Genomic DNA, 15,636 nt, shown 5'->3' on the forward strand with positions numbered 1-15,636 from the left:
TTTTTAATCAAACCAGCTAATAAGTTTTTCCTTCTTACATTTTGAGCCATGTTGGACCTATAAGCAAATTGAAGTACATATGTAATAGCCAGTAGGGCTGATTTGTGTGCAGTTTTAAATAACTGGTTATTGGGGCACTAAAAAGTGAGTTTTTGCTAATCAATCATTGGGATTTTCCTACTGACCCCAGATTCTTGCCTTATTATTTACATCTTCTTACACACACACACATACATACATACATACATATATACAGATATACACTCTGTCTTTTTAGAGAAAAAATGACATGTTTACGTGTTTAATATTTTTCACTTTTCAATGTGTATTTTTTTCAAACAAGATTTCTGTACAGGTTTATTTTAGAAAGCTTGCCAACTTTTAGAAAGTTTATTTTTAGAAAGTTTTAAATAACTTGTATATTAACAAATTTTGTCTTATTTATTTTCTCAAATTTTATGGGTTAAATTCAAAATAGAGTGATAATAATCATTGAATTCTAGGTTTTATTACAGATATACTAATGAGAATAATGTAATTCTTTTTGGGAGAATAATAATTTGCGAAGAATTAAAAATTAGAGTTCCCCCTCATCAAATTGCAGATATCTTCTGCAAAAACTGTTCTTAGCTCATAGGCTAAGCAAAATTAGATGACCAGATTTGGCCTGCAGACTTAGTTTTAATGATTAACAGACTTTTCCCTCTGGCAGTACTGGAGTATGGCCTTGCATAGTCTAAGCCAACTCTGTATCCCTGAGCTTCTTGCTAAGTTGACCAGGCCATTCTCCCGCCTCAGTCTCCACAATAGCAGTGATTAAAGGCAGGTACCACCATGCCTTGCTTAATAAGGCATGGTGCCAGGGAAGATTTCAAAAGCAGAAGAGAGCAAAACCCAGAAATTATGGACGTTGAAACGTAACATTTCTTGACGTACATTTATATATTTCTTTTATTTCACATTTAATTTTACTTGATCTTCTCCTTGGCTTGCCAAAGGCATGCATTTACTTGAAGATGGATTAGAATTATTTAGCAGAAATCTAAAAAGAAATAATCTATATTTAGTTATTGACTCCCAGGATAAATCTTTTTAGTGTCTTGTAAGACCAGAGTATTGAAGTCAAGTATAACTAAGAGATTTAAAACCTTGGAAAACTGCCAAATCCCTATTTACATGATATATCAAGAGCCATGTTTTTTGTTTTGGCTGTGGTGGGGATTGAACCCAGGGCCTTGTGCAAGCACTCTACCAACTGAGCTATGTCCCCAGCCCAAGAGTCATGTTTGAATGACCTCTCCTTTTTGGTTTCACTAAGCCAAAAGAAGAGCGTTCAGGATGTCTTTTCTCTCTCTTTTCACTTTTTTTCTTTGAAAATTTATATTTTGCATCTTTTAAATTTTTTACCTGATACACAAAACATAAATGATGTACATAGGAATGGGGGAATATAGTGTTTGATATGTGTATAAATTGTATAATGTTTAAATGAGGTCGGACATATTTCCTCAAACATTTTTCATTTCTTCATGGTGACACCTTTCAAAATCCTTACTTCTAAAGCTTCTTCAATGTGCAGAACATAATTGTTCTCTGTGCTCCTTACACAGTAGAGTAGTGACCCAGGCCTCTCTCCTCTCTAACTGTGACTTAGGGCCCATTGGTCTACCTTCCCCATGCCCCCACCCACTGTCCCCAGCCTTCAGTCACTGTCACTCTACTCTCAACTTCTGTGAGATCAATGCTTTTAGATTCTACATGAGTGAATTTGATATTTGAGTTGTTTGCCTGAGTTATTTCACTTTGCAAAATGGTCTGCATTTTCATCCATGTTGTCAAAAATGACTCCATTTCTTTTTTCATTGTTATGTTACAGTACCGGGGACGGAAGCCAGGGATACTCTGCCACTGAGCTTCATCCCCCACCCTCTTGTGAAATTTTTTAAAAATTTTGAGACAGGGTCTCTCTGTGTTGCTTAGACCAGCTTTGAACTTGCAGTTCTTCTGCCCCAGCCTTCCCCGTGGGTCACAGGGTTCACATGATCTAAGATAGCAGTTTTTAGTGTTTTACTCACATACCAAAAAGGTAACTATTTGAGGTGGTAGATATGTGTAATTATTTCACAGTCTGTACATATATCAACATGTTGTATTGTACACTTTAAATATATCCAATTTTAGTTGACAATTATACCTCAATAAAGTTGGAAGAGAATTTCAAAAAAAAAAATCAAAGTAACTCATGACTGTATAGTGTGTGCTGTACCTGGCCAGGGTATCTATCACTCTTCCCTTTAATTCATTCCTTTTTTAAGTAGTGTATTTTTGCATTTTCTTTTATTTTCTGAAGATGTTGAAATATTTTAATCAAATTTACGCTTTATTCTTAGGGGTTTTAAAGGGAATTTCATGTAGGATATGACTTGGAGAAGAATTGGTATTATTGCTGTCAGGTTACCCCATCTGTTATGGTTTGGATGTGAGGTGTCCCCCAAAAACTCATGTGTGAGACAATGCAAGAAGGTTCAGAGGGGAAGTTATTGGGTTGTGAGGAGTCTTGACCCAATCAGTGAATAAATCTCCTGATAGGAATTAACTGGTAATTGAAGTGGTAGGATGTGTGTGGCTGGAGGAGGTGGGAATTGGGTGTGGTTTGGGGGTAAATATTTCTATCTGGCAATGGAGCTCTCTCTCTCTGCTCTGTGATCACCATGCGAGCTGCTTCCCTCCACCATGATGTTCTGCCTTATCTCGAGCCCTGAGGAATGGAGCAAGCCATCTATGGATTGAGACCTCTGAAACTGTGAGCCCCCAAATAAACTTTTCCTCCCCTAAAATTGTTCTAGTCAGATCTTTTAGTCACAGCAGCAAAATTGGTGACTAAAACACCATCTATGATGAAAAGTTGTTCTGTGTTCACAAAATCTATGTTTTGGGGTTCTTAAAATTTTTATCTTTGTAGATATTATGTACTTTGAGTTAATTTCTGCCCAGTTTTCTGGTTTTTTCAAAGTATGATATAAAGAACCTATGGGTCTTTGAGTCACTGTGCATCCTGAAGGTCTTAGCCTTTCAATTGCTTGTGAAAAGGTCATATTGTTATGTGCTCCATGCTGTGTATTGACATTGACTGAATGAAGACCCAAGACATGTCTGAGTTTTCACCTGTTGCCCATACCTGTGATTATATAATTTAGAGTTAGAGAAAATATACCTGGGCATGTACATTATTTAGGTTGAATTAAAAATTCAAATATTATTTCTGGCTATCTCACCGCTACCATAGCAATATCCAAACAAATAATGTTTAAGCCACTGTCTTTGTCCATTCTTATCACCATAACCAAAATAGCACAGGGTGTATGGCTTATATGCAATGTTTATTTCTTGCAGTTCTGGATGCTGGGAAATCCCAGGTCAAGGCACCAAGAGATTAAATGTCTGGTGAGGACCATGGTTTTTTAAATGGCACCTTCCAGCTGTGTCCTCACATGACAAAGTGGTGATCAAACTGCCTTACCTCTTTTATAAAGGTACAGATCTCACTCTTTTTTGGGAAATTTAAGTATGTCAGAAGTTGTCATTTGATGAAACTCCCCAACTCATTACCCAGCTCCCACACAATCTTTAACGAAAAACATAAGCTTCTTGGAGAAGCAAGAAGAAACCAAAAGAGAAAGCAATCACATTCCAAATCTGCATGCCCTTTTAAGAATGAATTATTGTGTACATTGGACTATAAAGTAATTTGTAGAAGGGTTTTCTTCATCATGTCTTACAAAATTTCACCCCCACTCTAGAAATGGTTCGTATTCAACCACTAGGATCAGAACTGTGCACATGCAGAAAATGATCTAAATATGCATCAGGTAGTTGGGCCCTGGGCTAAGCTCTCAGAAAGGACAAAAATCACGTCCTACCATAGGCAGGTTCTCTAACTGTTCAGGCTGGTGGCCGCTAGGCCAGAAACAGCTTTCCTGGCACGGAAAAGGAAACTCCAACTCCCCAAAGCCCCGCTCAGAGGTGGGGAAAAGGTTACCATCACCTTGGGGAACAAATCAAACATTCATGAAGCATCCTCTCTGAGCATGTATTTATGTTGAGCAGTTCCGTGGACTGGATATGACCGTGTGTTTCCCAAGTGACCATGTGTTGAACTTGAACCCCACTATGAAGTCCAAAGTGGATGGAAACAGCCCCAATGTGGTATTTGGGGTGTGGACCTTTGGAGGTGCTCAGAAATACACATTGTGCCATGACAGAGCCCCATGGTTGGACACTGTTGGCTTCGTATCAAGAGAAGGGAAGACAAAAGAAAATACTCAGGTGCACCCCATACATTGCCCTGTGATGCCTGGCAGCACCTTGGGACTCTGTCAGCGAGAAAGCCACCACCATATCTGGCCCAATGGCATTAAAACTCCAGAATCGTGAGCCAAAATAAGCTTCTTTTCTTTAAAACCCACCCTGTCCCTGATGTTCTGATGTTAATTAGAAAAAATGACTGCCTGCAAGCAGTCCACTGGACTCAGCTCTTCCCAGAGTCTTGGGAGCAGAAAGCAATTATAACAGCAAAAATGACTATTTATTTCTAATTTCTCACAGAATTTGAAAGAGGTTGAGTCCTAGGAGCAGACTTGTGTCTGAGGTAAGAGTTCAATGTCAGACTAGGGTCAGTGGGAGTTCGGGAGGTAGAGGAGAGTGGAGAGAGGGATTGTTGTACAAAAGCAGCTACTCAGAGAGGTTGTACCAGGGCCCAGAAAAGGAAATACTTTGTGGTTGCATCTGGTAGGACTTGGGACTCTGCTGAGCCAGAAAGGAGAAAAGGAAGTGAGAAGAGATGATCGTGATGCTAGTAATGGTGGGTACTTTAGGGGAAGAGGGTGAAGAATGCCAAAAGCATCCTGAGGAGCTCTGGGGAAAGAGGCTAGGTGTTCAAAACAACTTCTTAAGTTGATCTCATAGAAGCCAGGAATGGAATATTGCTTACCAGATGCTGGGAAGAGCAGGAGGGAGGGGAGAAACGGGGAAAGGTCAGTCTATGAGTACTAATTTATAGTTCATAGGACTAATTCTGGTGTCTGTCACACATTTTGGCAACTAAAGGCATTTGTTATGTATGTTTCAAAAAAATGTGAAAGACAGAATTTTGAACAGTATCACCACTAAGAAATGGTATATGTTTGAGCACATAGATACACTTACCTAATTTCAACATTATTCAGTGTCCACATTCTACCTGATAACTGTGGACAATTATGATAAATCAACTTTTAAAAGTGAAATACAGTTTTGTTTTTTAAATTCCCACAAAAAAGAAAAAGCTTCTTCTTCATCCTCCAATGAATCTTGTGATGTTGTTATGAACACCATGTTGGTATGAACAGGCCCCGTCTCCATAGTCACCTCCCATACCAGGCTGCTATGAAACCCTTTCCATTGAGGCTTCTGCACCCGCCAGTTTCTTCTGCCCCAAATCCAATACCGCCATCTTGTCATTACCCAACATCACCTAGCACATCATGCAGTGATGTCCTCACTGAACTCTGCTCCTCTGCCAAACCCAGAAGATCCCAATAGACCTGGTCCTCAGTGTGTGTGTTGAAGGTGAGGAGTACTCCTCTAGCAGGATGTCAGGGTCCTGGTCTTAATGCTCTGTAATCATACACTTAGGAACCCTTCAGTGAGGTCTTACACGCAGGACATTTTAAAAATATTTGATTCTTGAATCATCACAAGGACGGCAAGAGATGCAGTTCTGTTTGACCTGCAAGTTCCAGCAGAAGCAAGTGAGGCTCCCTAGATCAACGATATGCCAGGTTCACCCAGCTGGAACTGTGCTGAAATTCTGATGTGTGTCTCCAGCCAGGGCACTGGATCTCCATTGTGGGCTGTCCCCTCTTCCTGGGCAATTTAATTTTCTTCATTTATCACATCTCCCCAGTGGGTTTCTGTGCCTCGTGCTCTTCAGGTCTCACTCTCAGGATAGCTGGTTTCTTAGACATCTTTCTGTAGGATTGATGATTTTCTTATTCCAACAAAGAACATGAGTGTCTTAGTCCATCTTCTGTGGCTCTAGCAGAATTCCCAACACAAGGTAACTTTTAAAAAATGCAGATTCATTCATTATGGTGCTTGAGGTATAGTTTCAGAGCATGACACCAAAATACTGTGAGACCTTTGTGTTGCCTGACTTATGGTAGAAGGGCAAGTGAGCTTTTCCCTACTTCATGAGGAAAACAGCAACAGAAGGCCACTACCTGGGGATGACTCTCAGTCCCATGGTCAGATCTTTGTTCCCTTCCTATTCATCTCTTATAGGTCCCACCTTTTCAACCTGGTCACATTAGGGATTTAGTTGCCAGCACGTAAAGTTTGGGGGACACATGCAAACTTGAAATGGTACTGATTTGAGATTGCTAACCTGGTCAGGAGAGAATCCACAGCAGGTGGGTGTCCTCACCATGGATCTCCCTGTCCTGAGACACAGCAGCCCTCAAAGTGCCAGCCAGGCTCTCTTTATTGGTTTGGGGTGAGTGACGAATGAGATCCTAACTTCTGGCATTGCTCAGTTTATTTACTTAAATGTTTCTCACAATATCCAAAAAACTGATCAACATTCAGTACTATGATTAAATAGTCAATAAAAGGATTACAGGCAGACTGTGAGCAGAGCTTTGCACATTATCAAGTTAGGTTCTTGAATGAAGAGCCTTTTATAGACTCAAGTGACATGTGCAGCTTTGTGGGCAGTGCATACAATATAATATCTGCCAACTTTTTTTTTATTTGCAACATGTATAGCAAAGTTTGTCATAATAAATATAAAACCTAAGCAAACATATTAAAATGTCAGTGCAATGGAAAAAATGAGCAAAGGATATTAATAGGTAGTTCATAGGACAAGAACTATAAAAAGCCAATATATGTAAACATTCACCCCTAATGAAATACAAATAAAAACAAAGGTTTCTTTTTCTTTTGTAAAATAATTCCTTTTAAAATCCATTTTCAAACTGTTTTTGTAAGAGTTGGTGTCTTGCTAGGTTGCACAGGCTGGCCCCAAGCTCCTGAATTCGAGCGAATGTCTTGACTCAGCTTCCAGAGCGTGGGGGATTACAAGTGCGCACCTAGGGCTTACCTCTGCAAGTCTTTTTTAACTTGTAAATACACAAAACTAAAAATGTAGATACTACTTTAGCATGATTTAGTCACCTTTTCATCACAGTGACCAGAATACCCAAGAATGACTTGGGTTAGGGAGTTTACTGTAGCTCACAGTTTCAGAGATTTGGTCCATGGTGGACCACATCCATGGCTCTGGGCCCAAGGTGAGGCGGAACATCATGGAGGAGGGGCCTCGCAGAGGCAGGGACAGGAAAAATACCAGCTGGAGTACAAGATGGGGAAATGAATCACCGCGGACCCGTCTATGATGTGTTCAGTTACCATGGCAACTCCCAGCACTGAGGGCTTAGCGCCATGTCAGCTCTCACGACGTCTGCATTTTAATTTGGGGGAAATACAGTAACTGACGGGAACTGTTCTAATTAGGTGGATATAAAGTAATCAGTGAAAACAAACAGGCCAAGGTCTCCACTGAGGTCTGTGGAGAAGGGAGTAAGGTATAGCTCAGCCTATGAGACACTCAGGCTTAACCACTGAGCAACATCCCCAGCCCTTTCTTTAAAATATTTTATCTAGAGATAGGGTCTCACTGAGTTACTTAGGGTATCACTAAGTTGCTGAGGCTGGCTTTGAACTCATGATGCTCCTGCTTCAGCCTCCTGAGCTGCTGGGTTTACAGGCATGCACCACTGTACCCAACTAAATAATGAATCTTTGGCATCTATTTAGCCTCCACGAGGCCCATAATTTTTTTTTAAATTTTATAGACACATTTTGATTCATTGTACACAAATGGGATACATCTTTTCATTTCTATGGTTGTACACAATGTATATTCATGCCATTCATGTAATCATATATATATATATATGGTAATACTGGTAATCATATATATATATATATATGGTAATACTGTCTGTTTCATTCTACTGTTTTTCCATTCCCACCCCCTCCCACCCCTTTTTCCTCTACACCATCCAAAGTTCCTTCATTCTTCTCTTCCCCCCGTCACCCCCCATCGTTATATATTGTCATGCACTTATCAGAGAAAACATTGACCTTTGGTTTTGGGGGCTTGGCCTATTTCACTTAGCATGATATTTTCCAACTTCATCCATTTACCAGCAAATGCCATAATTTTATTCTTCTTTATGGCTGAGTAATATTCCATTGTGTATATATACCATGGTTATCCATTCATCAATTGAAGGGCATCTAGGTTGGTTCCACAATCTAGTTATTGTGAATTGAGCTGCTATGAACATTGATGTGGCTGCATCACTGTAGTATGCTGATTTTAAGTCCTTTGGGTATAAACCGAGGAGTGGGATAGCTGGGTCAAATGTTGGGTCCGTTCCAAGTTTTCTGAGGAATCTCCATACTGCTTTCCAGAGTGGCTGCACCAATTTGCAACCCCACCAGCAATGTATGAGTGTACCTTTTCCCCCACATCCTCGCCAACACTTATTATTTGTGTTCTTGATAATAACCATTCTATTTGGAGTTAGATGAAATCTTAGGGTGGTTTTAATTTGCGTTTCTCTAATTACTAGGGATGATGAGCACTTTTTCATATATTTTTTGATCACCTGTATATCATCTTCTGTGAAGTGTCTGCCCATTTCCTTAGCCCATTTATTGATTGGGTTCTTTGTATTTTGGGGGTAAAGTTTTTTAAGTTCTTTATAAACTTTGGAGATGAGTGCTCTGTCTGAAGTGCATGTGGAAAATATTTTCTCCCACTCTGTAGGCTCTCTTTTCACATTATTGATTGTTTCCTGTGCTGAGGAAAAACTTTTTAGTTGATTCTATCCTGTTTATTGATTCTTGCTTTTATTTCTTCCACTATGGGGGTTTTGTTAAGGAAGTCTGGTCCTAAGCCAACATGATGGAGATTTGGGCCTACTTTTTCTTCTATTTAGTGAAGGGTCTCAAGTCTAATTCCTAGATCCTTGATCCATTTTGAGTTGAGTTTTGTACAGGGTGAGACATAGGGGTTTAGTTTCATTTTACTGCATATGGATTTCCAGTTTTCCCAGCACCAATTGTTGAAGAGGCTCTTTTCCCCATTGTAAGTTTTTGGCACTCTTGTCTATTATGAGGTTACTGTACTTATGTGGGTATGTCTCCGTGTCTTCTATCCTGTACCAGTGGTCTTCCTGTCTGTTTTGGTGTCAGTACCATGTCGTTTTTGTTAATATTGCCCTATAGTAGAGTTTAAGGTCTGGTATTGTGATACCTCCTGCAACACTCTTCCTGCCCAGGATTGCTTCAGTTATTCTGGGTCTTTTGTTCTTCCAGATGAATTTCATGATTACTTTTTCTGTTTCCATGAGAAATGTCATAGGGATTTTAATTGGAATTGTGTTAAATCGGTATAGTGCCTTTGGAAGTGCGGCCATTTTGATAATATTAATTCTAAGGCCCATAAATTTATCAACCCAATCACATATGAAATCCTTCACAAGTTTTACATTTTTTTTTAATTTTTAAATTTTATGTACCAGGGATTAAACTCAGGGGCACTCAACACTCAGCCCCATCCCCAGTCCTATTTTGTATTTTATTTAGAGACAGGGTCTCACTGAGTAACTCAGGGCCTCACTTTTGCTGATGCTGGCTTTGAACTCGAGATCCTCCTGCCTCAGCTTCCCTAGCCACTGGGATTTAGAGGCATGCGCCACTGCACCCAGCCAAAGACATTTTTATTCCTCCTCAATCTCAAGGCCTTTTATTACTTCTTGCTTTATGTTTTCTCTGTAATCATTCATTTGATTTAAGGAATTTTGTTGTTTAGCTTGTCAAGGTGATTTATTACATTAATCGATTTTTAAATGTTGTGCCATCCTTAGATACTTACGATAATTCCCACTTGGTTTTGAGGTATATTCTGTTCATACATTGGTAGATCTAATTTGCTACTATTTTTGAGCTTCATTTCAACCTTAATTCATAAGAAATATTTGTAGTTTTCATGATGGTTTAATGCACTTGAACTTCATCCTTCCTGGTTTTGACAGTTATTTGTTCAGTTTCTTTTAATACATATAATCTTAACTTATCTCTCCTTGTGTGTGTTTTTGTAGATTTTTTTTTCTAGAAATTGGTTGGTTTCATCTAAGTTACTCAATTTATGGGCATGGAAATATTCATAACATTCTTGGATGGTTGTGTGTGTGTTTACTATTGGGGAATTAAACCTAGCACCTCAAAGATGCTTGGACAAACATCATACCACTGAGAAACATCCCCAACCCTTCTTTTATTTTGAAACAGGGTCTTGCTAAGTTCCTAAGAGTGGCCCCAACTCCAGATCCTCCTGTCTCAGACTCCTGAGTAACTAGGGTTAGAAGTGTATGTCACCATCCCAAGCTTGGGTAATTCTTTTGATGTCCATGGGATTAGTAGGGATGGCATCTCTTTCCCTATAGATGTTAGGAACTTGTGTGTTCTCTTTTGTTTTATTTAGCTTGGCTTAATTTTTTTTTTTAATCAATTTTGATGATCTTTTCAAAGAACCTCTTTTGGTGATATTGTTTGCCTCTATTGATTTCAGTTTGTAATTTCATCAGTACCTTCTGTATTTATTTTTCTCTGCCTTATTGAAGATTATCTTATTCTGTTTCTGTGATGTGAAATGTTAGATAATTGAGTCCAGAGTTCCTTCTTTTCTAGTATATGAATTTACTGCATTAGATTTCTCCATAAACCCTGCCTTTTCTGCATGCCAGAAGTGATCTTAAGATTGCATGTTCATTTTCATATATTTTGAAATACTTAAATTTTTTTGAGACTTCTCCTTTGACAATTGTGTCATTTTTAAATAATTTGAAACTTAAGACTTTCTGACCTATATACATTGCCAAAAGGCTAGAGTTAATCTATATATTAATTCATTTACATTTAAAGTATGGATATATTTGACCTAATGAGTACCATATTGCCACTGTTTTCTATTTGTTTCAGTTTTCTGGGTTTTCATTTAAACTTCTCTTGATTTTCTGCATTCTCATTTAATTGGACATTTTATGCGTCAATTTTTCTCCTTCATTAGGAAATCAATTGTAAGTATTTGTTTTCCAAATACTTTTAATGATATTCTAGTTATCAAAATCCAATTGACAATCAATCTAAATGCACTTCCAAATAACACTGTGTGGTTTCATGCACAGTACAGGTGCTTAGTATCTTCCCATCTCCTCCTTCCTATCCCATGTCATCCATTTTACCTATCAGCAGCTATAACTGCCTATTGCATTACTTTTTTATGGTGATTTCTCCTTTAATATACAGGATTGTTTCCAACTCATCAGGACTGGTATAATTCCTTAGTAATAATTCAACACAGAACAACTAGGCAACCCTTCCTTAAGTATGTAGGCAAGAGCAGTGGTGAGTGACTGCTCTTTCCCAGGGTTAACTGATCTGCAATGAGTTGCTATCTTTGGAAGATATATATGTGCCAGTAGAATGGGACGTGTGCATCTTCACCCTGAAGAATCACAGTACCGAGGCTGCAGTTGCCTAGTTCACTCTCATCCAACCCATTCGGTTCCGCGTCCTCTCCCTGTTGGTGTCAGGGAGTTCTTTGAGTTTTCTCACTTCACCCAGGCAGAGGGACTTGTGTCCAACTGGGGGTTCTCCCTCCACTGGGCGGGTGTCCATGCCTGGATGGACATGACAGCACCGCGTGGACCGGCTGGTGTCTTTGCAGGGGGCTCAGTCCCTCGAAGCGAGAGCTCACCGCCACGCGGAAATGCATCTCGCCACCAGGAGGGACAACGTGGCCGCCCTCTAGTTGCGCAGCTCTGGCACCTCGGGGCCCAGTGCCTGCTCCAACTTCACATGAACGGCCGCCTTGGCCGGACCGCCGGTCCCAGATCCCGCACTGCTGCGGGTCAGAGGTGGGTGGCCATGGAGACCAGGCGCGGGAACCGATGCCCACTCAGCATCCGCGCCTCTGGGCTCTGTGTGACGTGTTGGTACCGGTAGTGGAGGAACAGGGCGAGTAGAGGCCAGCGTGCAAGGCACCTTCATTACTTAAGGGGATTTGGAAGGATGTCTAGAGGCTGCAAAAATCAGTTATGTTCCATTCCATGCTTTTGGTTGAGCTGGTGGTCCTGTCCCCACTGAGCCCCAGGGTGGGCCGGGTCTACCTGCAGCCCACCCTCCGCTATCGCAGCTCCATTCCAGAACCCTAGGACATTATTGATAGCATCAGGACAAAGAAACGTTTATCTGTTAATTCAGGTAGGAGTAAAGAAGGTAACACTTTTATTGTTTTTTCACTTAATTTTTTTTCCTGACACTTTTTTGTTGTTTTTTTTTTTTTTTTTTTTTTTTTTTTTTTTTTTTTTTTTTTTTCCTTTTGGATACTAGGGATTGAACCTAGGGGTATCTTACTGTTAGGGCAGTTCGGGATGACTGGATGGACGCAATGGCATCAAGCGGCCTGCGCGTGTGCAGAGAAACAACCTAGCCTGTGCCTGTCCAAAGGAGCAACCAATCTGGTGCTGACAAACGACCCCCTAATGGTGCCTTGCAATCACCTGAGCTCCCAGCCAATCCCAGGAGGACACAGAGTCCTCAAGCTTCCCCTCCCTCACCCAGGGCTATAAAAAACCGCAGCCTGAGGGGGGCGGGGAGGCACCGCAAGCCACTTCTCACCGAGCACCCTGGAGGATCTAGGAACCTTGTCTGAGAGCTGTGCCAATAAAGTTTTTTTTTTTTTTTTTTTTTTTTTTTTTTTTTTTTTTTCATTCTTATCTGGCCTGCCTGTTCTCTGGTTACCATTGTCTGATCCGGTTACCCCTGTCTGATCTTACACTTAGTACTCTACTAAATCTCCAGTCCTTATTTTTTGAGCAAGAATCTTGCAGAGTGGATGAGACTGATGAGTTTCTGATGAGTTTCCCAGTTCTAACACCGTTTCATTGTGTGATCAGCACTTCTCTCTCCAGCAAAGTACTTTCAACAAGATGTGCAAAGCAGATACTCTTGACACATTCTCTGAATTTAATTCTACTTTCTTTACCTTCATTGGGCTGCCTAATTTCAATCTTTAAAAAAAAAAATTTAGATGTTGATAGACATTTATTTTATTCATTTATTCATATGCGGTGCTGAGAATCGAACCCAGGGCCTCACACTGCCAGGCAAGCGCTCCACCACTTTAAATCTTACCTTCACCATAGTTTATTCTGTCTGGTGCTTGCTATTATCTGCCATTGAATACCAATAGTAATGATTTTAAGTGACTTCACCTCACACTCATAATTTCTGTATTAGCCTTCTGATAATGTCTATAGTGGATCTCTTTATATATGGTGTTTTATCTTAGGTATGCTTTGTTCTGTTTTCAAGCATGCATTCATTCAATTTTACTCTGTATACTAACCCTTTTCTGTTTGTTTTTGTGGTGCTGGGGATTGAACCCAGGGTCTTGTGCTGGGTTTGCACTCTACCATTCAGCTGCTCTATCATTAATCAATTTTCTGTTTACAAGTGGGCACCTTCAGTACTTTTTCCTTTCCCATGATCTATTTGTTAATTTTTCTGTTAATAGTACAGTGTTGTGAATAGTGTGGTTTCAAGGTCTTTTTTGTGTTTTGTCAAATCATTACTTTTTGTTCCAGAGATTTCAAACATTTATTGTGCCTGCCAGATTTGGTAAACTAGTTTTTAGCTGTCTAGGAAAAGGTGTGCTTTGGGCATTCTACAATTTTGTAGTTGTATGTACAAGAGGTGACAACTTGATGAGAGTGAATTTTTGGGGGGAGGACTACTGGGGGTCAAACCCAGGGATGCTCTACCCCGAACTACATTCCCACCTCTTTTTATTTTGAGATAGATTCATTCTAAATTGATAAGGTTGCCCTTGAACTTTTGATCTTCCTACCTCAGCTGGAATTACAGACGTCCACCACCATATCTGGTAGACGCTGAACTCATCTGTTATGGTTTAGATAGGAAGTGTCCCCCAAAAAAGCCTCACATGTGAGACAATTCAAGAAAGTTTAGAGGTGAAATGATTGGTTTATGAGAGCCTTAACCTAATTGATGTATTGATCCACTTGAATGGATTAGCTGGGTGGTGCTGGAGGAGTTGGGTCACAAAGGGGGCATGCCTTAGTGCATATATTTTGTCCCTGGTGAGCAGAGCCCTCTCTGCTTTTTTGTTGCCATGTCCTGAGCTGCCTTCTTCTGCCATACCCATATAGCATGATATCTGCATCACCCCAGGCACAGAGCAATGGAGTTGGCCATCTCTGAACTGAGACCTCTGATACTAGGAACCCCAAATAAACTTTTCCTCCTCTAAAATTATTTTTGTCAGGTCTTTTGGTCACAGAGGTGAAAAAGTTGACTGGACACCATCCTTCCACTTATTTTTCTTTTGTCCTTTTATATACTCCAGTAAAAACTGTAATAATGTTTTTCTATTAGTATGCTGGCTTATCCTTCTTTAGTCCTGTTCAGTATTTAATTCCAGTTGATCTATAATAAACCATATACACACTTCCAAATGTTCTTTTCATGCAATGACAACAAATGCACTGAATTTCCCAAGTAATAAATTGTGATGGAGATGTTCAATATTAGCTGCAGAACATCTCTAGATTTGTCATCCACAGTGTATTTGGGGGGAAGATAAGGTAGATTCTTTCTGATGAACATGTTATAAAATTTCAAACATTCATAGGGGCAATTGGAGTTAAACAAGTAACATAGTTTTGGCATAAACTGGTTTGGAATACCAAGACCTTCTTTGCAATTAGGATAGTGAGGTCTATCCCAATAGCATTTCCCAAATACCAGCAAGGGTCAAAGTTTGTTCTTAAGTGTCTCTAGGAATGTGCAGTCTCAGGACAGTTGCTGTTAACTCTTATGCACACTAAGTAGTAGTGCTTTGTTGTGAAAGGGGATACAAACCTATACATAGAGAAACTGGAGTTACCCAGTAGCACACGGGGGTTCTTGTCTGCTGTTTCTTTACCTGCTAGCTCCAGAGCAGCACCATAATTGCTATTGAAAGTGATGGAGTACAAGTGCGTGACAACCGAGTGGTGGCATAGTGAGTGAACATAGTATCGTGTGAAATTCTTATGAAATGAGTCTGGATCTCTAGTGCCATGAGTCTTACCCTTCCTCCTGGAAATATATGTGGGATGTTTTAGGAATCAGTGACGTTTGAGGATGTGGCTGTCACTTTCACCCTGGAGGAGTGGGCTTTACTGGATCCTTCCCAGAAAAAACTCTACAGAGATGTGATGCAAGAAAACTACAGGAACCTGGCCACTATAGGTAAGTGTGACATTCCCTCTCATAGTCAGTCAAGTAACAATTTTTACTTGCTTGTCAATACTGTTCTATGATTTGGAGTATGGAAAGGGAACATTTTGGTGAATAGACCAGCCTGGTCACATTATGCCATGAATCTAGCAAGAATCTATTATTTTTTCTACAGTATTGTATTTAGTTATAATGACTTGTTTTGGTCTGCATTTC

General features: G+C 40.0%; 1 pseudogene; it reads left to right on the plus strand.

Annotated features, from left to right (window-relative positions):
• LOC124968292 (zinc finger protein 14-like) overlaps positions 1-15,636 on the plus strand; it is a 34,353-nt pseudogene that overhangs the window by 15,674 nt on the left and 3,043 nt on the right.

Source organism: Sciurus carolinensis, chromosome 17 (assembly GCF_902686445.1).
Source record: "Sciurus carolinensis chromosome 17, mSciCar1.2, whole genome shotgun sequence".
In the NCBI taxonomy this organism is placed as follows: domain Eukaryota; kingdom Metazoa; phylum Chordata; class Mammalia; order Rodentia; family Sciuridae; genus Sciurus; species Sciurus carolinensis.